This window comes from Parus major, chromosome 3 (assembly GCF_001522545.3).
Source record: "Parus major isolate Abel chromosome 3, Parus_major1.1, whole genome shotgun sequence".
NCBI lineage: Eukaryota > Metazoa > Chordata > Aves > Passeriformes > Paridae > Parus > Parus major.
The window spans coordinates 294,819-310,821 of record NC_031770.1 but is presented as its reverse complement, the minus strand read 5'-3'; the positions used below and the strand labels follow the sequence as shown (position 1 = coordinate 310,821).

Sequence of the window (16,003 nt, the reverse complement as noted above, 5' to 3'; positions counted from 1 at the left end):
TGTGGGCCAGGGAAAAGTCAGGTGTGGAAAGGGAAGAGGGGGGAAAATGCCAGAGCGCTGGCAGGGGCTAACTCCTTGCCCCAGGATGTTCCTGCTCTGGTTCGGCTAACACTGGGGCGGGGTACTTCCTTCCATCCAGTCACTCCATACAAAGGGACATGGCTTGGGGTAGTTCTGGGGGGTCAGATGCTGCTCTCAGTCTCAACACTAAGTTATGGCATTGTCAGTGAGCTGAAGTGTATGTCCCAGATTCCCATGAGAGTAACCGGGCACTGGGATGGGTCAGATCCTCTGTCTTTCAGTACCTGAGCTGTATTCCACCTCCAGGTCCCCTCCAAGGGGTCCAGACCTCTGAAGTTGTCTTATTCCCAGCTTGCACCATTGTCCTGGAAACCAGCCTGCCCTGTATGTTCCAGGCTTCAGGTGTGTTAAAGCAGTCAGCAGAAGAGCTTCCCTTGGTTTTGGTTTGCTCTGGCTGAGCCAGATTACAATAGGGAAATTCTCAGCAGAGAGAATACCTGAATAAAATCAGGGTTTTTGGAGGCAGGAGGGAGGCATTTAACAAAAATAATTTCATTTTCCATAAAAGCTGTGTGGTTTGAATCCCATAAAATCAGGCTTGAAAGGTTTTTATTGGGGTTTGGAAGGGGTGGAATGGTTTCTGGTGTGATGCTGAGCTCGGTGGAAATGGGAGAAAGTGTTTCAGTCTGTGAGTGGGAAAGGCAGTCCCTTGGTATCTGGCGAGTCACTTCACCCCCCTGCAGCTCCGTGCTGCTCAGTGGAGTGACAGGGGTGATGCCTGTGCCGGGAGAGATTAGTCAGCTCTTCACAGCAGTTTTGGGAAATCTTATGGAAAGGAGCCTTAGCAGTGGAACAGATGGGTATTTGTGATCCAAATACTTGGTCGCTTCTTGCCCAATTCTGAATTTGCAGCTGCCAGCAGGCTGCTGTGTGCCCTCGTGCAGAGCACAGCCATCCATCACTCTGGAGCTGGCTTTGTGGGGGAATGCAGGGGTGCCTGCACCCTGGCCAGCACCAGGCTGTCACCCTCCTGCTTTGGTGACCTCAGTCTCAGTGTCCAGGCAGAGATGTGCTGGGTCACTCTGGTCACTGCTGTTACACAGCAGGTTTGGTTTTTGGTTGTGTTAATTATCATGGAATCATAACATCCTTTGGGTTGGTGGAAAGCTTTGAAGGTCACCTGGTCTGGGTTTCTCTGGGGCTTGAGCAGTGGCACCTGGAGGGTGCCTGGGGCTGTGAGAAGAGGGGGGCTGAGTTACCCTGAGCTAGGGCAGGGAGATGTGGCTTCCTCCAGCTGTGCTGTCTGTTGGAAGGGCATGTTTGGGTCCATGACCCAGAAACATTCCTGTTTTCCAGCTCTGGAAATTCTGTGCCTCTTTCAGGAAAGAGCTGGAGGGTCAGAGCTGGCAGGCTTGTCTACCCAGCAGTGCTTTCCTCTCCTGTTTGCTGCTGGGAACTAACAGTGCAGGGAGATAAAGCTATTGTAAAGGTACCGTATCTGGCCATGTTTGCCATGTTCCACAAAATAGCTGGGAGGGTTTTCCTGGGTGAAGAGCTGTGGTTTCCAGTCTCATTAATTAATATTCTGCTGCTCTTTGGTGATATTTTGCTTTGCTAAACCTTGCTTGGAAGTGTGTTGTTCTGTCAGGGCCCGTAGCAGAGGTGCTGTCAGTCCCTAGTGTTGGCTGCCTGGCAATATCTGTGCAATATTTTACTTTTTGACCAGGCCATAAGAAGCACTTTGATGTGGCTGGTTATTGAGTATTGGTGGCAGATGTAGGGCTGTGCCACACCACAGGGCAGTGATCATTCCTGTCATGGATCTCCTGTTCAGCTGTGCCATGGTTCCAGCAGAGCCCAGGGATGGCCAGCACTGGTGCTGGGGCTGTTTCAAGGATCTCTGGGGTCCTGCTGTCATTTAGGGCTGTGTTTGTTTCAACAGCCTTCTCAGTTTGTTGTTGCTGATGTTTGCACGCTGGTGAGGGTGATAGTGATCTTGGAGGTGTTTGTGGTTGTCTCCAAAAGTTGGTACTGAAGGAATCTAGAGAGAAAGGTGTGAGAGCTTCCATGTGCCCTGAAAAAAATGTAGCCTTGGGTCACTAGAGAAAGGCTTTCCTGCAGATCTTGCCCCCAGCTAGTTCCAGTAATTATTTCTTTACCAGTGCCCTGTGTAAGCAGCTCTGTGCTCATCCCAGATTACAGCAGCACGGATCCAGTTCCACATGTGGGGGTTTCCATATTGTGTTTGCCATACAGCCTGTCTCCTGGGAGGGCTGCTGGCAATAGATGCCAGTTTTAATCAAAGCCTTTCATTGCAAGCCCAGCTTGTAGTGTGTTTGGGATGAGGAGTATTCCTCACCACGTGAACTTTCTGAGGGCAGTCCTGAGCACAGGGGGAGGGGGTCAGGAATTGGGGCCTCTGTTATTTGGGGCTTTCTCCTTTCTCCGCCTGCCATACTGTGGGCAGCTGTGCATCCCCAGCAGGAGGGAGGTGGAGGGGAGACTCTCCTTCCCAGGCATCAGCAGAGGACTCTCGGTGGTGGGATCGATATCCTGGAGCTGTGAGAGGACAGAGAGTGTCGGGAGGCAGAAAGGAAAAAGAGAATTATTTCTTTTTTCTGTTTGCTACCTGGGTTGCAGGAGGGGCAAGGCGTGGGCTGTGCTGAGGGCAGCGGGGCTGTGGCTCTGCACAGGGGTTGCAGAGGCTGCCTGGACTTGAGCAGAACCCCCCAAACAAGAGCTGACCCCCCCATCCCAGGCTGCTGTGCTTTAACCAGCACACAGGAACAAACCGTGCTGCCCCTTCCTGCAGAACGAGGGGATTGGTTTGCCAATACCCCTGCAAATACTCCTTTTCAGCAACTCTCTTCTCAACCCTGTTACCCTGTAATGATCTCTGCTGTCTGACTGATGCGGAATGATAACTGGGGTAAGGAAATGAGCTGTATTTTGAATGTCTCCCGTGTCCAGGTTTTGTGTCTTCAGCTGTAGAGTAAAAGGGATCAACCCCAGGGGGAATCTCATGGGATTAGCAGTGGCTCAGAGCTGACAGAAGGCAACACTGGAAGGTGCTGGGGTTTTTTGCCAGGCCTGATTTGTGCCCTGGCACCTCAGTCTGCTTTCAGGGGGCCACAGCTGCCTTGCTGCTCATGATTCCTTGCCTCTGCCTTCCCTCTGCATCCATTCTGCTTCTTGGCAAGCCAAATGCATTGGCTGTACGGTGGTCCCAGCTTGCTGGCTTTTAATGCCTCTGAAAACACAGGCTTCTTTTGGAGAGCAGGGCAGGAGATTCCCAAGCATCGTGGTGTTGTCATCTTGTTTTCTCTGAGATGTCTCTGCATCTCCTGTGTGACAGTGAACTCTGCTGCTTCCCCCTGTGCTTTAGGAAATCCACCGTAGCCCCAGAGATGCCAACAGCAGTGTGTAGATAAAATGTTGTAGAGCTTTTCCTTCACCAGCAAAACCTGTCTGAGTTGGGACCTGTTTGTTTACTGCTGTGTTCTTGTGTGGGATATCATGGCTGGGCTCACTGTGGTTTGTCCTCCACTTCCCCTGGCGGGGCTGAGAGGGGTGTAAGGCCCAAGGAAGGGCCAGGGTGTGAAACTGTGAGCACCAAGGTGCTGCTGAGCAGGGCCCCCGATGGACCTGTGGCTGGGCAGGGCACGGCAGAGCTGCTGCAGTGCTCCGGAGGGCCCTGCCATCCAGCAGCCTGTTAGCATGCACAGGCGTGCCTGCCTCTCAGCAATCCCCTCTTCCCAGCCACAGGATTCACTGTTTCCTGCCCGCTTCCCCGGGCTCTGCGCCACAGCTGCGGGCCCCGAAGCTCAGCAGTGCCCGGTGCTGGGTTGTGTCCTCGGCCTTCTGCAAACACCTGGAGTTTCCCCTGCTGCCAGGACTTGCAGCTGCTGTGCACACACAGCTCTGGATCCCCGCTGGATCCTGAGCAGGCAGAGAGAGGTGCTGTGCTTGTGCCTCTGTGTGGCTGCAGGCTGTGTGTACCTGGCAGTAACACCCTCAGTGCACTGCGGTGCCCGGGGTCCCTTAGCAGCAGTGCCTGTGAAATGGGAAATGCTGGGGACACACCAGGCCTTTTCCAGCCTGTTTGCAGATCATTGACGGCAGGGAAGTGTAATGCTTACGCAAAGGTTATGCCACCAAGGGAAACGTGGTATTTGGCTGTGTGATTGCCACTGAAATCCATTGCCCTTCTGGCTAAACCTCCCCAAAGCTCTTTGAAAGTGTCTGGCCTGTGTTCCCCGAGTGTGACATAGCGGTGTGTGGGTCAGCAGAGGAAATCAGCCTGGATCGTTGTGTTGCTGAGGGAAGCCTCCTCCGGACAGGATGAATCGCCAGGAGCAGCTGACAGCCTGGCTGGCTCACTGCACTTGTTTCTGGAGTGTCCCGTCTGTATCCCTGCTCCCATCCCGAGCTGGTCCGTGTCCTTCGCTGGGCTGCCTGGCTGTTCCTGCTGCCTGTGCCTTTGCCAGCCCTCTGGCTCAGCGTCCTCAGTGGTACACTGCTTTTCCTGTAGCCTGACAAAACTCAAGGAGGTGCTTGCTGTCCTCCCTGGCTTTGCTTTAGATGTGTTTTGTCTCCTTGCAGCCATTAATACTAAAAGCCACACGTTGTGCAACTGGATTTTCCCTATATTAATGCTTTATGGAAGGGGCTCTGGGCCACTTCTTACTGCAGCATGTGTGTGCATTGTTAGGAAGTGGAGTTGGACTGTGAATTTACAATACAGAATGGCAGAAATTGAAGCATTTGTAAGCTGTGGGATGGGATTGATGGATCTCCTGTCGCTCAGGGGCACAGGCAGCAGCACACAGTAAATATTTGGGCCCAGCAGCTGGAGGTGGTCGAAGCCCTGGGTGGGAGCCTGTCCTGGACCCTGTGGGGTGCAGGTGGGTCCCTCATCCCAGGAGTGCGTTCACAGCTGCCAGAGAAGGAAGGATGTGAGCTCATGGCCCTGGTCTATGCATCTGCTTCTTTGGCAATCTCTGGAATTTGCTCAGTGAGAATGTGGTGAGGGATTCTTGTCGATGATGTGACCCTTCTGCAGCTCCAGGCCTGTATAAAATGTGTGTCATGTCTGGCTTCCTCAGGGATCAGCCCTTTACACAAGGAGACTTTACTTGGGGATAGGAGTGCTGCCTTGTTCCTCCATCTTGGCAGGAGAGGGGGACGGGGTGATGAGGTGGGTGATATTTGATGTAAAAGTGGAATCTTTTAAGTAAGGTATTGATGGGCGAACATATCTGGGCTGCTCTTTTTGTCCCCAGCTGTAGCTGTAACATCAGCAATGCCAGCACCACCCTGGCAAGCCAACCTTTCAGTGATGCTGGATTTTGCTATAGAAAAGAGCTAGGAGGGAGGAGAAATAGTTTAAAAGCCCCCACAGATTGCTGTGCCGTGGTTCCCTTCCTGCCACCTGGCCTGTCCATCCTCAGCTTCCTGCTGGCTGATGGCACCTCTGAAACCAGGACCACACCCTGGTCTGGTCTGACGCTCCAGAGGAGCACCTGAGTGCAGTTTTGGGGTGCTCAGCAAAGGAGAGGCTGGAGACACTTCCTCTAAAGGCTTCTCATTTGTTGCCCGGTAAATGTAGGCTCCTGCAGAGTAATGAAGTTGTAAGTGTATCCTCTGGAATTGATTGAAAGACTAGTTTGCCTTTATAAGGTATAATCCTACTTTAAAGACTCCCTCATTTGAAAAGACAATCTTATTTTAAGACTCTAGGTATTACCAAGGCAATGCTTCATTTAGGGAGGAAGGGGGGGAAAATAGTATAATTGGGATAAAAAAGAAAATTAAAGAAGACCCTAGCAGTACCTTCATAAAACAGATGGTCCTTTCTCCAGCCACATGTAAAAGAGTTCTCCCTGTGTGGGGATTTAGATGTAATTACAGCTGCCCTTGGATCTCCCTCTGATTGTTTGGAAGAACAAATTCTCAGTGATCCACTGAAATGAGACCACCCCAGTTTTGTGTCCAGCTTTCTCTTGTCATTCGAGGGAGGTGAGGGGGCTCCTCCTTCCACTCTGCTTCTCCTTTCTCCCAGCAGACAGCAATGAATGCTTTTTCCATGTCAGCATAGGAAGTGTGTCAAAGTTTGTATATATAAAAGACACATAAAACCTAAACCATCACCGAGAGGAGCCATTCTTTCACTTCTGCATTCTGATTGCTCCTTTGAGGTCCAGTGATTGAGGTAGGAGGCTGTGAGTGGGGTGTGAAAGGAGCTGCCATTGATGATGTCCCAGTCAGCACTGTCACCTGCTGTGGGGCTGTAGCCACACGAGTGTCACTGGTGCTGATCTGCCTGTGTCCAGTGGCCACTGCCACCGAGGAGCTGGGACTCTGCGGTGGGCTCTGCTGAGAGCATCCAGGGGCCTGGAGGGAGGAGGGGTCACTGGAGGTGTGCTCTGGGAAATGACTGGTGGAGAGGAGTCCCACCTTTGGCACAGACCTTCCCAGCAGCCTTGTACGGTCAAGCTCCACGGAGCTGGCCTCATCCACATCATCATTTGGGAGCTGAGAAGCGTGAGGCATCCAGATGGCAGGAATGATGTGCCTATTGTAGCAAAGCTAATGCTAACGCCCAGTGGTAATGCAACGTTCCTTGGGTAGCGATGTTCTGTTCTAAAATGGTAATAAAGGGCACATTTGCTTATCAGTAATGAATGTCAACCCATTCACCATCATGAAAATATCCTATTTCCCCGACTTTGATAAATAGCTGCTGAAGCTCATGAATTTTTAACAGTATCCTATATTTAGGGGCTTTCAGTTTCTGGTTGAGATGAAAGGCGCTTCGGAGATGAAGTTCTGGAAGCACCTTGTCTTCTGCAACCACTGGTGCCTATTTAAAGCCAGTGTTGTCTTTCTGATGTATGAATAGTATGTTGACATTGATTGATGTGATTTTTATGCTGGAGATTGGGCTCTAAGCCTGCCTGTCACCATAAAGCAAAATGAATAACTGCAGAGGGACCTGCCGTGTACTTTGCTTCATCTGCATGTGCTGCATGTTCACTTTTCCCCACAGTCACAGAATGAACTGAACCACGTCTTCTTCTGCTGTGTAGGAACCAGCTGGGAGGAAAACAGGAAAGCAAAACTGAAATCTGTCGGTGGGACCCCAGGGGAAAGGGCAGGACCCAGCTCTGCCATGTGGCACAGCATAGAGCAAAGCCTGGGTATGGCTTTTCCAAAGATCTGGACCCTGATGGTGCTCGCTCTCTGGCTCGGTCCCCTGAGCAGCACTGAGCTCCTCAGGGACGCTCTTCTGGACAAAGTGAGAGCAAGAAGGAAGGGTGGCTCTATACAGATAATTACAAAGGAGACAAAAATGTCTCAAGCTTCCTGTGCAGTTCAGAAGCTGAGATGTGGGGAACAGAAAGCAGGCACTCTGTCAGGGCTGTGCTGGAGAGCCAGGACCCGCAGTTTCACTGACCTCAGCCCTCTGAGGGCACTGATTCCAAGGGGTGTTGTGACAGCCTTGCTGCTGGAGTCACGTTGAAGCAGATTGAAGTCAACTGGAGGTCCTTAGTCAGTGCTAATTGTTGGAAAGCAGTTACTTTGTTTAGACAGGTTCCCATCCATAGAGGATCTTGCTTGCTGCATCCTCCTCTTTCCACAGCCATCCCCAGTTCCCAGCTGACTCTTCTCAGCAGAATGGTGTGCAGTTGCCCTGACTCTTTTTAGAAATAATGTGATTCATCCCATTTCTTGGGACAGCACGTCTTAATATTCTCTGAGATGGTCATTGCCAAGTACATGATGAATGCATTGTAACACTAAGAAAATTAGTGAAATCTCAGCCTGGAGTGAGGGAGTTGCTGTGGCAGGGTAATTAGTAGGCTGAGAAACCTTCCAGTTGAGCCTGGACATGATGAATTTCACAGTGCAATAGCTGAAAAATGGGATTAAATAATGCCCAGACCATTAGCAGGTAACTCTGGGGACCTGTCTGGTGTGCTGGTGGTGTGAGCTGAGGGTCCGAGGTGCTCTTGGAGGAGCAGAGTGGTGTTTAGAAATCCCAATGGACTAGAAAAGGTGATGACACTCAAAGGGCACAAGTGCCATGCGCTGTGGGTTTCAGCCAGGAGGAGAGCTGACTGCAGCTCTCTTCCAGAAGAGCTGGGCTTGTGGCTGATCCCAAGCCAGGCTGAAGCCAGAGCCCTTGGGATGCCTTGGAAAAGGCTGGCTATCATCCTGAGAGCTGTGCTGCTTTGTCACCTGAAAATCCCCACCATGCTAATGTTTACACCCCCAAGAATTCCCTTCTAATGCACTTTCATTGCTCTATCAAAGTAAAGGATTGTTCTAATTTCCCTTTTATACGTGCTTTAGGAAGGTGCAGCATTTTAACCTTGCAATCTTGGAATGGAAATTTTCCCTGCCAGTTTTATATGCAAAGAGGAAAATGATGGATGTCTGAAGCATGGAACTCTCTCTGATTTCTTAAATGTAATTTACATATGATTTTAGTGCCTGAGCACTTTAAGCACCTTGTGTTGGGACGGAAAGGGAGAGGAAAGGATGTCTTTGCTTCTGTTGTGGCTGAGAGGGAAGGGACCAGATCCTCTTAAATGGAAAACCCTAACACACTTTGGGGTCCTGTCCTGTGCTCCCCAGGGTGTCAGGACAATGTCTCCCTGTCATGGCAGGGCAGCCCTGCCTTTCCAACCAGCTCTTGGCCTCTACAGGAGACAGGCCATGTGTACTCATTATCCAGACTTAATCTCCAAATAATGGTAAACACTGATTATATCAAAGTAAGAAAATAGTTAATGGGATGCCTCATGTAAAATAACAAAGAGATTGTAATAGCCTTAAGAATTTATACATTCAGGGCAGCTTAAAGCATATTAGAGCTGCTGTGCTGATGAGCCTGGACCATTCAAACACTGACATTCATTTGCAGGCAGTAAATCCCTGCCCTGATGGCATGTGGGAGGCACAGCCCATGGCAGCCTCCAGGCTGGGAGGGCAGGGGTGGCCTGGAGCAGAGCCTGCTTTGGCAGGAGGGCTGTGTTGGGGGCTGGACTCTGTGACCTTGGAGGACTTTTCCAGCCTAAGGGTTTTGTGACTCCAGGGTCTCTGTCCCCTTACACCCTCTCCTGGGCCAAGGTGCTGTGCCCGTGCACGTTACAGGTGCTCACAGTGGCATCATCCTGCTGCCTGCTGGGCAGGGCTGGCTTTGGCTGGCCCATGTGTCAGCTGCCTCTGTTCCTGCACCACCACATGCTTGAGCCACAACTTTAAACATGTTTTTGGCAAAATCCAAAAGTTTGATTCTTTGCAGAAGGTTGTTTTGTTTTGTGTGCGCAATCCAGGTTCCCAGCCACCCGCCCCTATACTGGGGCTAAGACTGAAGCAGACAGGGGAATTTGTTCCCCTTCTCTGAACTCATGGCATCCCTACATCCAGTGCTTGGGATGCTGAGAGATTAAAAAGTCCCTCCCTTTTCCTCCCAAGGGAAAAAGATAGGTAACAGCAGCATCTCTTCCTTTCCAGGTGGCTTTATAGAAGTGCTTCTCATAAAGTTGCCTTTTTTGGTTAGTCTGCCCATGGATATGAACACCATATAAATATTTGTTCCCCAAAATAAAGCTAATGAAAGAGGGACTATATTCCGTTCCAAATCAGAAGAAGTCTGGGAACTCCAGAATAGCTGTAATTAAGCCAGTAAGTTATTAGGAATTTCTGGCAGTTCGTGTGAGGACAGGAGCCAGCCAGGGATTTGTTCTTTTCTTGCTGTGGTTTTGTTAAGAACCTTCCTTGTGCCAGCTATTTCTGACCAGAGTGTGTGGTTGATAATGGATCACTTTGCAGAAGCATTGCATTTGTCAAGGGAAACATCTTGATCCAGCACCAGCTGTGCTGAGGTCTGTAAAAGCTGTCCTCTGGCAGTTCTGCTGATAGCTCCCTGTGCTTCCTCTCACAGGAGCAACTGCTGCTCGGGATGAGGACGGGGCACAGAGCAGAAAAAAATCTCCCCTAGAATCCCACAGAATGGTTTGGGTTGGAAGGGACCTTGAAGCCCATCCAGTCCCACCCTCTGCCATGGATAGGGACACCTGACACTATCCCAGGGTGCTCCAAGCTCTGTTTAACCAGGCCTTGGACACTTACTTGCAGGGATGGGGCAGCCACAGCTTCTCTGGGCACCCTGTGCCAAGGCCTGGCTGCCCTCACAGGGAAGAGTTTCTTCGCAGTATCCAATCTACCCCTGCCCTCTTTCAGTTTATGCATACACATATATATGCATATATGTGTGTATATATATATATATATACACACTTTTTTTTTTTTTTTTTTTTTTTTTTTTTAGCAGCTTAACTATATAGCATGGTCAAGTGAAACGCTGGAATATAAAAGCTCAAAGATCCTGGGAAACAATTGCCAGATTCTTACTGTGACAGAAATTAGCCCCTGTACTGAACAAAGGGAAGTATAACCTTCTCTTTAAAGGTCACTTGCTGCTGTTATTTGGATTAAACTCTCTCTGAACCATATACTGTTGCATGTTATTTATTATTTCTGATTTCTCCTACATTTATGTTGAGATATATTTGCTTGTTAGCCTTGGATCTTGATGTGCCTCTGACCTTGCAAGCAACTCATTCGCAGTGAAGCCAGGGAAGAACCTTTTTGACTTCACAAGGGCTCTGCTTATGTTTAGGGGTTTGTTCCTTCCAGACTGCTTCCTGCAGAGGAGGAAAGCGTCAGGAGAGCGTGGCAGCCAGCCAGCATAGAGAGGAGCCCCACGATGGAGCAGGACTTGAGCCTGGGGGTGCGGTGCCACCCAGCACACAGCCAGGAGAGTACAGAGAAAAGGGGGACCGCACAGTGTGGGGTGTGCAGGGCTGGGCACTTCACCTGCCTCTTTCAAAGGAATCGCATTTGCAATTTCTGCACAATTCCAAATATCTGAAATTCTGGAGAATTGGCAGCCAGATGTGCAAGGAATGAGAAGCAGCTCAGCTGTTGGGGACGCCCACAGAACCCCACCTGTGGTAGGTGTGTGCGTGTTTGCACCCCGGTGAAACAGCCCTGCAGGTCCCAGGGCCTGGCCAGAGCTGCCCTTCCTTCCCGGAGCTGCCATGCGGCTGCTGCCTGGCTGGAGGGCCCTGGGGGCTGCTCTGCCGCCTGCTTTCAGGCTGTGATTTCTCTCGACTGCTTCTCCAGAGTAGCAGGGAATGTTTGTTCTCACTTCCCTTGCAAATGAGCTGCCAGGTCTGAATTCCCCGTGGTGTACAAGGTTCACCATCTCGTGCACCACTTTTTATTTCTCCATCTTCTCCCTCCTTTCTTTCCCACAGCCCACGCCTGACTTACCCAGTGGAAACGCAGACCTCACCCATTTCATTCACACCACGCCTGCCCTGTGTGGCTCATCCCAGCAAGAGGCACCTGTGAGCAGGTACCTGGCCGGGCTCAGTAGCTTCAGCAGGGATGCTCCCATCACTCTGCCTCTTGCTGCCTCCTCTGTTGGTGGCCGCTGTCTGTGCCCCCAGGGGCTGCTCCAGGGGCCGGGCACAGAGCCTGGAAAAGCCACTGCGAGGTGTGGGGTGGTACCTCTGGGCGTGCTGCATGATTTACCCCGGGGTCTGTGCCCTGCTCTGCTTCAGCTGCTGGTTTGCAGCAGTTAAGTGGAGACACGAGTGACAAATTAGCAAAATGTTTTACTATTGATGTATCACCATAGTTTGGCTCTCCTTGCATTTTAGCTCATGCCACTGCAATGCAAATACCATTTTCACTTGGTAGACAGTAAAACATTTAGATATATATATGTACACATGTATATATATATAAAAGAAAAGGTACTCACCCTCCCTTCAGAGATAATTTGACTGATCTCACTGATTTTAAAGGCAGCTAAAGATGTTCACTGTTCCTTGCCTGTGCTGTGTGATTTGACATTGTTCCCCATGGGAACAGAGTTTGACAGGGTTTGGTGTGCTCAAGCTGGTCTCCAGGCAGTGGGAGCTGTGAGGCTGCACAGATCCAGCATTTCCTGAGCCCACTCACCTCCTGTGCTGGCAGGTTCACCCTGGCAGGTCCCTGCTCCCTGTGAGGGACCCATAGCAGGGAGACAGAGCTGCTGCTGTCCAGGTGTGCTGCTGGAGGTCAGGGAATTGGATGAAACACTCTGCAGACAGGTGCTGAATGTGATATTGTTAACCCCAAACCCAGCAGCAATCTTGAGCTTGAGTTTAAAACAATGATTCTGAGTGTCCTGGGAGAAAGATAACTAATTGCATTAAAGTTTACTTTTGTTTCCCTGTGTAAAAAACTATCAGCATGGATGGAAAAGACATGGCCTAGGTCTGCTCCACTAATATCTGTCACTCATAGGTGACAGCAGCAAAATTCGCAGAGAAAGAATTGTGGGGACAGCAGGAGAAAACAGACCAAGGCTGTAAATTTGTGTGTTTTCTGTGATGGTAACTCACTGGCCAGGCTGAACATCTTGTGTCTCTTAAAGCAGTGGGAGATTTCCCAAGGGTTTTCTTGTCCCCAGAGTACATACACTGGCTAGCAATATAAAGACTTCTCAAAAAATAAGTGGATGTCACAGCTTGTAGAGCTATTGATCCAGTGCAGTGATGTGTTTGTGAAAAGCAATCCTTTTGGAGAGGTGAGAACATTAAATGTGAGAGGGAAGAGGGTTGTGAAAACTATCACCCCATGAGGAATGGTACAGCAGCACCTTCCTTGCACACCTGGCCCAGGCAGAGACAGGTTTGTGTTGTGCCAGCCAATCCTCTGAGTGCAGTGTGGTGCAGAACCTTCTATAAGTCACCCGTGGCCAGGGCTGAATAGGGTTCCAGTTGTACAGAATTGCATACTGATTGAGAATAACAAGACAAGAATTCATTCTATCTCATTGTATTACGACTAAAATAATTTTCTCTTGGTGGGTGCAGATCCAGACTTTTCCTCTGAATCTGGCCATACCCTTGTGATGGTGTCTCTAAAAGGTGTGGGCTCCATGTCCTGCACAGCAGCCACTGCCTGTCAGAACACCTGGAGTCGAGTGCGAGAGAGCACAGCTTCTCACACCTACTGCTCATCTATTCCTGTGATATTTAGCTCCCTTTCCAAGGCCAATCCATATCTTGCTAATGGCCATTTAATTCCAGTTACTTGCAAACGCACATAATCCTGGGATTAATTCATAGTTCTACAAGTTGCCCCATTGCAAGGTAGAACCCCTGGAAGGAGTGTTGTGTTGAGCTGGAGACTTCAGCCCTCGATTTTCTGGGAATGTGACCCTCAGGAACTGAAAACTGAGACTGAGTTGTGTATGTCCAAGGGCTGGAAACCCCTGGGAATGCGCTGGGTGCTGGGCTGCTCAGCAGCAATTAGGAATTGTGCCTAATGCCCACGCAGGAGGTGACTGGGGAGGTGCTGAGCTCTGTGAAGATCCTGCCCTTCTGCTGCTCCAGGTTGATACCTGCCAAGTCTGCAGGACCAGAGGGGATTATTAGGCAGAAGTCTTTTATTCTTTGAGTTTAGGTTCATTGGCAGGATGGCTGGGATTTTTTTCTGTGCAATCAAAACAAACCCGGCAAAATCTGCACCTATTTTCTGTACAAAGGCTGGGGACTCTTTAAGCGACATAACAAACTGTCTGAGCTTTTATAACCTGCTAAATAGGGCAGCTGTTGTTGGAGTGGTGTTCCAGCAGCACCCTTTATTTCTTCTTAGAAAGGAGCTCCTGTGTTTTGCAAAGCTTTCCTCTTCTCTGTACTCATCTGCACCTGATGCAGCTAATAAAAATGCAGCAGATTTCAAATTTGCATACATTAGTTTATAATTGCGTGCTTCCAAGTGTAACCCACTAAACATGTTTGTGCTGGGACGATGCTGTGGAGGATGTGCTGATGGACATCTTGGATTTCCTCTGAAAAGGAGGTGCAGTTCCTGCCGGTGTGGGGTGGGAACCTGACCCTGAGGGAGCATTGGGCATTTCTGCTGCACGCAGGAAGGAGGGCCAGGATTCCCAGCCACCGACACTAGAGACAGCTTATGCTCATTTTGTGCTCTTCTTTCCCTCTATGCTTTTACCCTAGGTGCACTTCGGGCTCCTTGAACCTCCCAGAGACTCTTGATAAAGCGATTGGATTTTTATCACCTGTCTGTAATGAGTGTAAAATCTCAGAGGCAGCTGCAGGAGGAGGGGAAGCACACACACGTGTATTAGCAAACCATTTTGCATATTGCTGCAGGGAGACCTCGCCATGTTTCCTTCTCTCACGGACCAGGGAACGGTCAGGAATGTTTCTTAAAGCTGTGAGGGAAACACTGGGTTTTCACATAATGATGTTTTGCTGAGGAAGGATGAATCCTTTCCCCTGATTTACCTTCATTGTCTCCCAGCTTCCATAGTGTTTTCTGTTGCTTGTTGGGGTTTTTCTTGACCTTGTGCTGGTCCTCATGCTGGTAGCTCCCTGGCTACTTCCTTAGGCTGCACACCTAAGGGTGTTTCTGGCAACCTCTGGCAGCTCTACCACAGCACACTGGGTGATGGGGTGGGAGGGAAGGCAGCCTGGCAGGACTAGTTGTGCCTCGGAAGGAAGGAGTCACAGCTCCTGGTGGATGAGTCCTGACTGGTGGTAAAAAGTCACAGGCATCGCTGGTTCTCGTAAAGGAGAAGGATATTGCTGTGTTCCTCCATTATGAGTATTTTAAAGATGCTGTCTGTACTGCTCCAGTAGCTCCTGCTAGTTTGTTAGGACTCATTATAGAATTTACCAGTCCATAGGAATACAATTAGCAGTAATAACCTGAGCCTTTGGGCAAAAGACTGTATGTAAAAAAGAGTGTTTTCTTCTTCAGGTGCAGTGCCTGGGTAGAGCTGTTGCTTGCATGAGGAAAAAAATAAAAATGTAGCTGCCTTTTGCTCAGTTAGTGCTTCAGAGGCAGCAAAACTGGGGGAGCGAGCCGGATTGTTTTTTCATTTAATCTTCTGTGCAATTGCTAATTAAGTTCCTATTGCTGGAGCTTTGTTAATGCTAAAGATGTGAAAGGCAGTTTGATTTTTTTCCTGCTGATGGCTGAATGTGAAGAGCTGACCATTAGTAGAAAGCTGTTGTTCCAAAATCTGGAATTACTGAGAAGCACTTGAGCGCTAGAGCATCGTCTTCACACTCTTGGTTTATAACCCAAAGCCATTCCTGCAGCTTAATTGGCAGGCTGTCCTTAAGAGCTTTATAATCCAATTAACATCCAGAGCAGTAATAAAGCATTTGAGCGAATGGAGGGAATTTGCTTTTCAGTGACTTATGACAGTGCATTTGCAGCAAAGGCTGTGAAGTGTGTGGTGTGTTCCTCTCAGTGGTTCCATGGATTGTTGGGCAGTGGGAAGAGAGCTCCCAACCCCTCCAGGAGATGCTGCACCTGCTCTGGACAGCTCTGACTGCTTCCCTTGAGGAAGGAGGTGTGCTGTGCTCTAGGGGGGTGTCTGTCCCCCTTGGGCATCTGTGGGTCACAGGGTGGTGCTGGCCACAGAAGGAAACAGCACAGTCAAGTTTTGGGGCAGGTGGTTCCCGAGGACAAGGTAAGCTGAGCCACAGGGAGGTGAGGCAGAGCCTCAGGCAGGCGGCTGCAGGGCTGGGCTGGGCAGCCTCTCCTGTGTTACTGAACAGCACATGGGGTGGGTGTGAGGAGCTAACTAAACATCTGAGCTTTCTTTCCTCCTTCCCCGCTTTCTGCAGCTCTCCATGAATTCCCCAATGACATCTTCACGAACGAGGACAGGAGACACGGAGCTGTGGTCCTGCACGTCCTCTGTGTAAGTGTTGTGACTTTGCCTTTCTTCTCCTGCTGGCATGGACAGGGCCCGGGGTGCTCCAGAGCTCTGACTGAAGTTATTTTCTCTTCCATGCATTTTCATCTCCTGTATGGACTGTGAAGTCAGGGATGTGATAGTTTTTTGTTCTTGGGATCTTCTGATAAAAAGGAC

The 16,003-nt window shown here is 49.9% G+C and overlaps 1 protein-coding gene across 4 annotated transcripts in view; it reads left to right on the top strand.

Annotated features, from left to right (window-relative positions):
* SLC24A3 (solute carrier family 24 member 3) overlaps nucleotides 1-16,003 on the top strand; it is a 95,338-nt gene that overhangs the window by 20,058 nt on the left and 59,277 nt on the right. For 2 of the 4 annotated variants that reach the window (XM_015621136.2, XM_015621134.2), the window contains exon 2: nucleotides 15,756-15,832. The gene's annotated coding sequence lies outside the window, so the exon portion shown is untranslated. Of the gene's footprint in view, nucleotides 1-15,755; nucleotides 15,833-16,003 lie in introns of those variants that run through there. The other 2 variants (XR_004496572.1, XM_033513136.1) reach the window with 1 other exon arrangement.